Below are 9,882 nucleotides of genomic sequence, written 5' to 3'. Positions count from 1 at the left end.
TTTTATTTGTATAGCGCTTTTAACAATTGTCATTGTCGCAAAGCAGCTTTACAAAATCAAAAGAATTATTTAAGTTTGTATGGAATGTGAATGTGTATGAATCAAAATGGACAGATAGTCCCTGGTGAGCAAGCCGAGGGCGACGTGGCAAGGAAAAACTCCCTGAGATGGTGATAGGAAGAAACCTTGAGAGGAACCAGACTCAACAGGGAAGCCATTCTCATTTGGGTGAAACAAAGAGCAAGAATTGATCTGCATTTATGCTGTGTGTTAGATGGCAGGCAGTTCAGCTTTAACAGTTGATGTTAATATGGAGTCCAGGTAGTTATTGGAGGCTCAGGTAGACTTGTAGGAAATTTCAGTCCTGAACTATCAGTCGAGGCCAGAACCGAAGAGACACACGGGCCATGTGACAGATCTCCAACCAGAAGTGGAACACCAGGATGAATTAGAACAGTCCAGAGGTCAGAGGGAGTCTGAATAGGTTTTTAGCCTAGACCTAAACACTGAGACTGTGTCTTAGTCCCGAACACTATTTGGAGGCCTACTTTAAAGCTTTGTAAGAAAAAGCTCTGCCCCCTGCTGTAGTTTTCATAATACGCGGTGACGCGTGGGTCGTCTGGTAACCGGTTCGGGTTGGAGCGGGTAAAGAAATTGTCACTTCATTTGCGGGGTGGGTTGGGGCAGGTCATTAAAAACAAAATTAAATAAAAAACCCATGTACTGTATGTTGCATGCAATTCCCTATAAATATTTGGGAATATCTATTTTCATATTTTATTAAGTTCTTTGATAAGGTTACGTCACGTTACAAGTCACGAAAGCGCCAAGCAGCTACCGCTGTCAGTCACAACAAACACAAAGAAATAAAAGTGAAGATGGCAGACAGTGGATGCCATTCTTTTTTTTGCACAGTGAACGTAAAAACGCTAAATGAACATTTCCGTGTGATAAATAAAAAAAAAATGTCAGTGGTTATTTAGCGTAGGCAAAAATCATTATCTTGTTATTAATATAACCTGATTTATCGTTCATATTCATAATCATATGTTGTTGCCAATTTACAGAGCGATGTTTCCAAGCACTTTTAGGCTGAAATAAAGGCTGTTTTTACAATGCCTAGTATGTCTATTTAATGGTCACGGGTGCGGGGCAGAGTGGGTTGTAAAAATAGATACAGTGGTGCGGGGCGGGCTGGGTCGGGCCAAATAATTTCATAAAAGCAGGCATCACTAATACGCGGTACTGACAAGCAGCCTGCATCCTTTGATCAAAGTAGGCGTGGCGGATCGTAAGACACTCACATAAATAAATGTTTATTTCTCTAATCCGAACATTTTGTGATGTTCATTCATTTAGGTATGAATGGAATCAAAATATTGATAGTGTTCATAATCTTAATGATAGTGTTTAAAGTTTTCAGCAAATTAAATTTGTAAAACCTTTTTAAAAAGGTCATCCCAAAAAGAGTTCAAATGGTTTATATTTGATTGCAGTTAATGTGGATTCTTTTTGTTTAACTATTTTAAATATATGTCTGAATGCTTTGCATAGCTTCATGTGTCAAAAACAGGCATAGCTGTGCCAAAAAAAAAGGCCTTGCTTAAAACCATGCTTAAAAGATATAATTAACATAAAGGTATTTACCATGCACGTCTTTTAAAAACAGATTGCAAGATACCAATAAAAGCATAAAAGTACTTAAGAATTACCTAACTGCTTTTGTAAAAAGTCTTCACTCAGAATCTACAGATCCACTGAAGATAGTCCAACACAAAGATTTGCTGTAGATCGGAAGTATTATCCTCAAGACTTAAAATCATTTTCCTGCCTTAACTAGTTAACTACCACCTGCAATAATGTTTAAATGTTTAAATGAATTAGTTGCTGTGCATGTCACTGACTTAAATATTTTTACTTTATAGTATATAAATAGTTTTACAAACTAGAGGAAGAGGATCGTCTAGAGGAAGACCAAAGAGGAGATTTATGGATGCAGTGAGAGAGGACATGAAGTCAGTTGGTGTGAGAGAAGAGGATGCAGAGGATAGGGTTAGATGGAGGCAGATGATTCGCTGTGGCGACCCCTGAAAGGGAACAGCCGAAAGACAAAGAAGAAGATTGCTCTACTTCCTCATGCATGACTGAGGTGCACTAACAGTCTTTCAACATGATGACCCTGCCACTTCCATAAAAATACAAAAATGCTAAGATTAAGTTGGTATTATTATGCTAGTCTTGGAGTATGGTTTTTTTGACTATTTAATTTACTCAATGACAATTCTAGCTATTTAGGTGAGTATTTTACAATAGCAAATTCAAGTATATTCCTGCTACTTCTGAACTATTATTCCTGCTACTACTCTCACTTTTTAAACTAATATGTTGAACAACACACATCTGATTTTAAATCCACACGCGTATTGTGGCATAATCACTATCTTTGACTTTGCAGGTTGCAATAGCTAAAACGTGGATCAAATAGGTCCTGATCTCATGAGGATAAAGGAACTGGTCAGGAAGTTTTGAAATTAACTTTTATATCGGAAAAAATCGGAAAAAGGTAAAGAAATATATCAGCAAAACTTTGGAACTTCTTTTAAACACTGTAAAATCCACAAAAAAATTTGAAAAAATATGACACAATGCACACACAACCACAGTTAGGTTGCCATTCTGAATAGAAAAAAAGAACAGCCAACAAGCGTAATTGTCAAACCCAAGTGGCCAAGAGGTCAGCTCATAAGTTGAAACATGGAGAACATATGCAGACATCAACCATATCAGCAGCTTTTCATAGGTCTGGCCTGTGAACAATATGAGATCTGTGAGAAAACCAGACATTTTGTTTAAAGTAAAAAAACAAACAAAAGCACAGAGCAAATGTAGCTTCATTTTCAGGTCACACCATCCCTACCATGGAGGATTTTGTTGATGGCATCATGGTTCCTTTTCAGCAGATGTTAAAGTAAATCTTGAGGAAAGCAACTGTTAAGGATGTCAACCAGAAGATTGTGTCTAATCCCAGGTAAAAGACTACACTAAATTCCAAACAAAATTGGTGTGCACCTATAACATTACATTAATACCATTATATTTAGGAATTTTGGATTATATTTGCATTGAGAAATGGAAGAAATAATTTAATAAAAATAAAATTGGTGCATTAAGTATTTACCTCTGGGGGTGAATAATTATCAATTAACCATTTTTTATTTATTTTATTTATTTTATTTGTCAGACAATTTCTGTAATGAGTAACTTTAAAAACAGCAAAAAAAATTTCATTCTGTATTTGTGCAGGTTCATTTTTTCTGAGGTCTTGGTTGAGTTATTTTAATTTTCTCAGAGTATCAAGATCAGAAGCGCACAAAAGACACTAAAAAGGCCCTAAAGCCTCTAAAGATTTTAAACTTCTGGCCCTAAATACAGCACAGGGTGCATGGCTGGCATTAGTCTTATTATGCCAATCAGATGGTCAATCAAAAAACCACTGGATTCTGCTAAAGTGAATTAAAACCTCAAATAAATCTCTCTTTATTGTCTCTAACTTGCTCTTTAAAAATGAGCTCTTTTACAATTAAGGTATATTAACTGACTTAGTTTTATATACCAATATCATATATAGTATATTTAATATATATATATATATCATGGTCACATGATATCATTAACAATAGTATGTCTACTGACATCTTTAGAGGAAAGATAATACTAAATTGCTGCCATAATTCAATTCAAGATTTTTAAAAAGAGCTTAGATAGAAACTCTTGAGGTGTGTATAAATTTTTTGGCCCCTCTGTAGGTAAGAGCCTTTCACTGAATAATTACTGCAGTAATTAATATGGTTGCTGCAGTGAGTAGCTTCTCATTTTATAAACAACCATGTCAGAAGACATATCCTGTGGTTGTAGCATAGATGTTCCTCTGTTTCAGAAGGGTCAGTTACATAACAAAAACATTGTCCTTCATCAAGACAGGAAAACAACTCAAACTACTTAAATTGGGTTAAAGCGCATTATGAACTTGGAAGGATTGCAAAGAGAACTTAAGAGACTGGGACTAAACAGATTTCTAGCCTTAAGTTAGTATGGCTAATTAAAAAAGGTTTAAATTTGCTAGGGAGCATAAAGGACTGTGGAGCACTGGAAAAAGATCAGATTTACTTCATTTCAAAGTTATGGGCACATCAGGGTAAGAAGAGAGGCAAAAAAAAGTGATGCACCCATCATGCCTAGTGCCTACCATACAAGTCCATGGGGGCAGTGATATGATCTAGTGTTGCTTCTGTTGGTCAAGCCTTGGTTCAGCAACATTATGTTTTTCCATCAATAGATTTTTTTTCTTCTCTGGTAGCACAAGCATATTCTAAGATAATAATGCCAGGATTCATCAGGCTCAAATTGTGAAAGAGTGGTTAAGAGAGAATTTTTCACACATGGATTGACCACCACAGAGTCAAGACCTTAAGCCCACTGAGAATGTTTGGGATGTTCTGGAGAAGGCTTTACACAGCGGTCTGACCCTTCCATCATCAAAACAAGATCTTGGAGAAAAATGAATGCAACGCTGGACTGAAAATAAATGTTGTGACATTGCTTAAGCTTACAATACCATAATCAAAGCAAAATTATGGTCTAATGAAATATTAGAGTGTGCAATTTTTTTTTTTTTGGCTGGACAGTGTACAGTATATAGTAACATGAAATATGTGGATCTTTAGCCAAGGTGTATGTAAACCTTTTGTTTCAATTGTACTTATAGCTAGGTAAATACAAAGAAAGAATTTATATCACAAACCCTTTTCTGTATATATGGTGGCACAGTGGTGTAGTAGTTTGCACTGTGTCCTTACACCTGCAGGGTCAAGGGTTTGAGTCCTGCCTTCAAGTCTGTGTGCACAGAGTTTCAATGTTCTCCTTGTGCTTGGTGGATTTCTTGGATTGAATTAACTGGTGCTTCTAAATTGCCTTGTGCCCTTTGATAGATTGGCATTCCATCCAGGGTGCACCCCTCCTAATGCCCTGAGTCCACTGGGATAGACTCCAGATTCCAGAACAGGATAAGCAGTATAGCAAGAGAGTGAACTTGCTAAATGAAACCCATAAGCGGACTACGAAGAATGTTGATGAGTTTGAGAAGGCAAACACAGCTAACATTAGCTATCAAATGCTTTTCTGGGAAGGACCTATTTCTCCATAACCAAAGGACAAGGATGTAGACCCTAATAGTCTGTGAATAACTTCTTCAGTGCTTTATGAAAGAATTGTAGAACTGTGTTTGGAGATTTTCAGCTACACTGGTTTGATCTCCTGATAATGGTAGAGATTTTGCTGTTGCATAATCTCCCATAGTATTTTATACGGTGACAACATGCAACTCTTAAGCCTTTGCATACAGTATTATTTACCTCGGTTTCTTTTTTGTTCTAAGTGAGCCTTTGAGTACTGTGAATTGGGGCACTAACATCTTGGATGAGTCAACTCGTATTAAAATGATTCATCATAGAGTAACGGGGATGGGTTTACGTTGATTAGTCGTGATCCTTGACTTTAAGTGAAAAAGTGGACCTAATCCAAGACACCGAAATTTCCCTCAAAATTCTCTCCACAGTATAAAAGAGCCATCAGTCTTACCTTTAATTAAGGGTGAGGTGAACATCTCATTTTTATTATGTAAAGTAAATTTCTGGAAACGTATGTAGATGTACATCGTATAAAACAATCATTATATACCATATAATTACAGGACTTTTTCATGAGCTACTTCACATGTTTCTTTCAGATAAGCTTCTAAATCATTAATATCGATACAAGAATGTGGCATGTCTCTGTGTGGGTGTTTGTGTCTCAGCTGTCAGTGTACTTTGGTTCAGGGTGTCTGTGCTCTATTTTAAGCCAGGGCTTGGATGAAAGATGGAGACTCCCAAAGTGAGGTGGCATTGTAATGAAACACTCATCAGCAGGGAAAAGACACAACCAGCAGTCCAGGAGCTGAGACACTATTTGCATTCTTTTTTTGCATATTAAGTGAGATGATAAAGATTAATCATTTACTTGTTTGAGTGAACTTATTGTGTTACTGGTGCTTAATCTGATTGTGATATATTCATGAGATTAGGGGACATTTAAAGGTTTTACGTTTTGAGTGAATGTTGTTGTTTTTTATTTTCTACAATTCTTGGTAAGCTGATTTTGGCCAACGTGTTGGTAAGCTGATTATCAATGCCTGGTCTTTCATTTAGAACTGAAAGGAAAACAGCTAAGAAACCTCATCAGTGAAACAAGGGCATTGTCTCTGTAGAGCTACAGCTGCGTTATCTCTCTTCTGCCAGCCTGCTCTGTTTAACCACAATCCAAGACCATTAGAGCATCCCACATAAATCTGGCTGTTCAATTGACAGCCACTGTGTCAGGTTGATCAAAGCATAGGCTTGCTCTTGTGTTAAAGGTCATCTGTCACTGCCGGAGATGTTTATAGATAGTTAATTCACACCCCCTATTTCAAGCCATCAGACAAAGTCTGCCATCGGTGAACGAGACAATATTTATTTCCATTCCTTCACCCACTGCATTTAATACAAATGTAAGTGAACGAATGACAAAAATTGAGATTGATTGCCAGGCAAATTGTGCTAATGATTGCAGTTTTGACATGTTAAAAATCATTAAACCTTTCGTCCATTCCGTTCAGTGGTAAGTTAATTGAGAGCAAATGATGCTTGACAGTGACAACCTGGAAAATTAATGCAGTCTGGAAAGAAGAACTGAGTCTCTCACTAAGAGAGAACAACAACAGTAAGGTTTCTGAAGGAAAGAAACGTCACCAGTCTGATCATCAAGGCTTACTTTGGAACTTCCATAAATTGGAACCTGTTGATAAACCTTGAAATTCCTCAAAAAAGGGCAATTTATTTAGGAACTCTGGTAGATCTTTTTGTGGGATGTTTTTTTTTAATCCTACATTTACTGTTTGGTGTAAAACTATTGGAAAAACTAGGGTTAAATCAGTTAAAGTGAAACTATTTAAAGTGATTGAGTCCATGGGTTGGGAGGTCTGCTACACTATTACAAAGAACAGATGCAAGTCCTTCAAGGTAAACCAATGTGTCGCCACCCTGACCCACCCTGTGTCAATTTATCAGAAAATGATGCACATCTATGCTGCCTAAAAAAGGTTTGATGAAGGTTTGACCAAATTCCCATGAATGGATTAGTAGGAGTTGCAGATAGAGAAAATGGACGATGATGATGATGCCTGAAGGATATGACGGATGGTAGGTGAGATAAAACACCTCTGATAGGATTAAGAAGAAGTTTTCTGTTAGTTAAGAAATAATGATTGAATAAAAACAATAAGATAAAAAAAAATTATGGGTTCCTCCATAAAAGAAAACATAAGCTGAACACAAGTATGACCGATAACAGTCTAACCCATCAATTACTAAGATTTGCTTACTATTGGACAGTCTTAGATCCTTTTAAACAAACAAACTATTAACTAGAACTATTAATGTTCCCCTAGTGAGTAATAGTAAATGGTATTTCTGGCGTGTGAAGTCATGGTTTTAAGAGTGCATGTTAAATGCCTTTCTGAAGTGTTGTGAGCTTTGTATACTTTACGGTGTCATGCTTTAAATGCTCCCCTGTCATGAGTTAACCCCGCTGCATAATCTCTATCAAATATTATATTAAAATATATCTTTAAAGGTTTATTAGTATCAAATATGATATCACTATTATAATGAACCCTAGCCACGCGAACGCTTTTGAGACCACTAATACAAATTCTCATACTGTATAATGTTTATTTTGTGGCAGATTTATTTTGCAGAGGTTTGTAATGTAAATCAAAAATGTTTACACTAAATAAATATTGTTTATGATAAAAAATTACACAAAATGGTTTTTATTATAAATAAGCAATATAAAAATATACATGCATACAAAAAAATATTTATAATTTAGTTTTTAAAAATCATATACAACATGTATTTTTAATATTGCTTATTTTAAAATTAAATTCATTTGGTGTAATTTGTATTTCATAAACCTATGAATTTATAATATAATATTTGATAGAGATTATGTGGGGGAACAATCTGTGGCAGAGGGGGCATTTTAGCGCATATCACTGGGAAGAATCTATAATCAATAACCTGATGCATTCCATTAATGATGTATCATATTGTAAAGTTTTGAAAGCAGATAGCAAGAAGTTTCATTGTCGGTCAAGGTGCAAGAATTAGTGGCATCGTCAGCTTTTACAATAGTGGTCAGATAGCCAGTGCAGCAGCAGACAGTGCAGTGAGAGAGAAAAGTCCAGAAAGCTTGAATGACTGAACGGCTCCCTGCTGGCTCACAGTCCACCGAAGCCTATTCTCACGCCTGTCATGGCCTGATTTATCTTGTTTAGAGCAGTGAGATTGGCTTTCTGATAAAGCCGAGGATGTAGACTTGCATTTGCCTTGAGGCAGCGAGATAGATAGGCTGCCTTGGTGTGTCACGGTGTAAGAGATTGATTTGTGGTGGATGTGGACTTGGGGATACAGGATTCTGGAAGCAAACTGACATTGTGGTTTTATACTCAATTTATTGGTGTCATGCTGTTATTAAAATATAGCTGATATGTGCTACATAGCTAGGAAACCATGACATTAAAAAGGTAACTGATTTCCATGCACACATTTGTACTCATAATCATTCTATTCAATATTGCATAATTCAGAGACTGAGCTCCCCTGATCAAATCATATTTTCAATGAATAGTCACAGAATGTCCTCAAGCGTCCACTTGGGTAAAGGCATGGATGCCCCACAAGGATTGCAGTTTACTTTAGTTTAGTTTAGCAGTAGAGACATTGTCTTGTGTATTAAAAAAAAAAAAAGAAATATTCTTTATATTGATTAATTAAAATGTAAAAATAATAATAATAATAATAATAATAATAATAATAATAATAATAATAAAAATTATTATTATTGTTGTTATTGTTGTCATTATAAAATCATAATAATAATTATTGTTGTTGTCATTATAAAATAATAATAATAATAATAATAATAATATCTTTTGGTTGCTGAAACTGAGATTAGGGTTAAAACTATGTGTGTTCACATTGATTTGCTTTGTTAATCATTCTGTTGTTGTTGGGTTTTTTTGTTTTGTTTTTTTTTACAACAAATGAGTAAAAGCTTTGGCAAGAAAAGCCTTTTCAAGTATCATTTATGTCTAACTAAACAAACAAACAATACAAGTAAAAGTGTGTAGTAGTGTAATTTATGTCTGAATAAAATTACAAACCTATAACTAACAGTATTGAAACAATCCATTACATAAATTGTGCTGTCTAGACAGCCGTAGGTTTTGAAGGCCTGACATCTAGTGCTGAACAGGAGTAACAACAACCTCACATTTTAATGCCCAAATACTGTACAATGAAGAAAATACAATGGGCAAAAGGGACAACAAACATTGAATTATAGCTGCCACATTTTAGTCACTTTAGTCTTAATCATCGAATATTTTCAGCATTAACTGTTTTCAAGACCGACTTAGAATTGATCTCATTATGCATCTGAGCAGTTCAAGGGCCCAGCAGTAACAACTCGGAGGTACTGGAGTTTACACCTGGGACCTTCTGATCAGTAGTCCAATGCCTTAACCACTTACCTCTGCCCTTCTTGCAGGCTGCTTATTTATTTATTCAAAACTTCGGTTAAATAGCTTACACCTAGGCTAGCACTGTCACCTTGCACTTCCAGGGGCTGTGTTTGATTTCCACCTTCGGTTTGTGTGCATGGAGTTTGCATGTTCTCCCCATGTGGTTTTCCCCTGGGTACTGTGGTTTCCTGCCATGGTCAGAAGAAAGAGTTAGGCTA

The sequence above is a fragment of the Clarias gariepinus genome, chromosome 22, assembly GCF_024256425.1.
Source record: "Clarias gariepinus isolate MV-2021 ecotype Netherlands chromosome 22, CGAR_prim_01v2, whole genome shotgun sequence".
Lineage (NCBI taxonomy): Eukaryota > Metazoa > Chordata > Actinopteri > Siluriformes > Clariidae > Clarias > Clarias gariepinus.
This window is presented reverse-complemented; position numbering follows the sequence as displayed.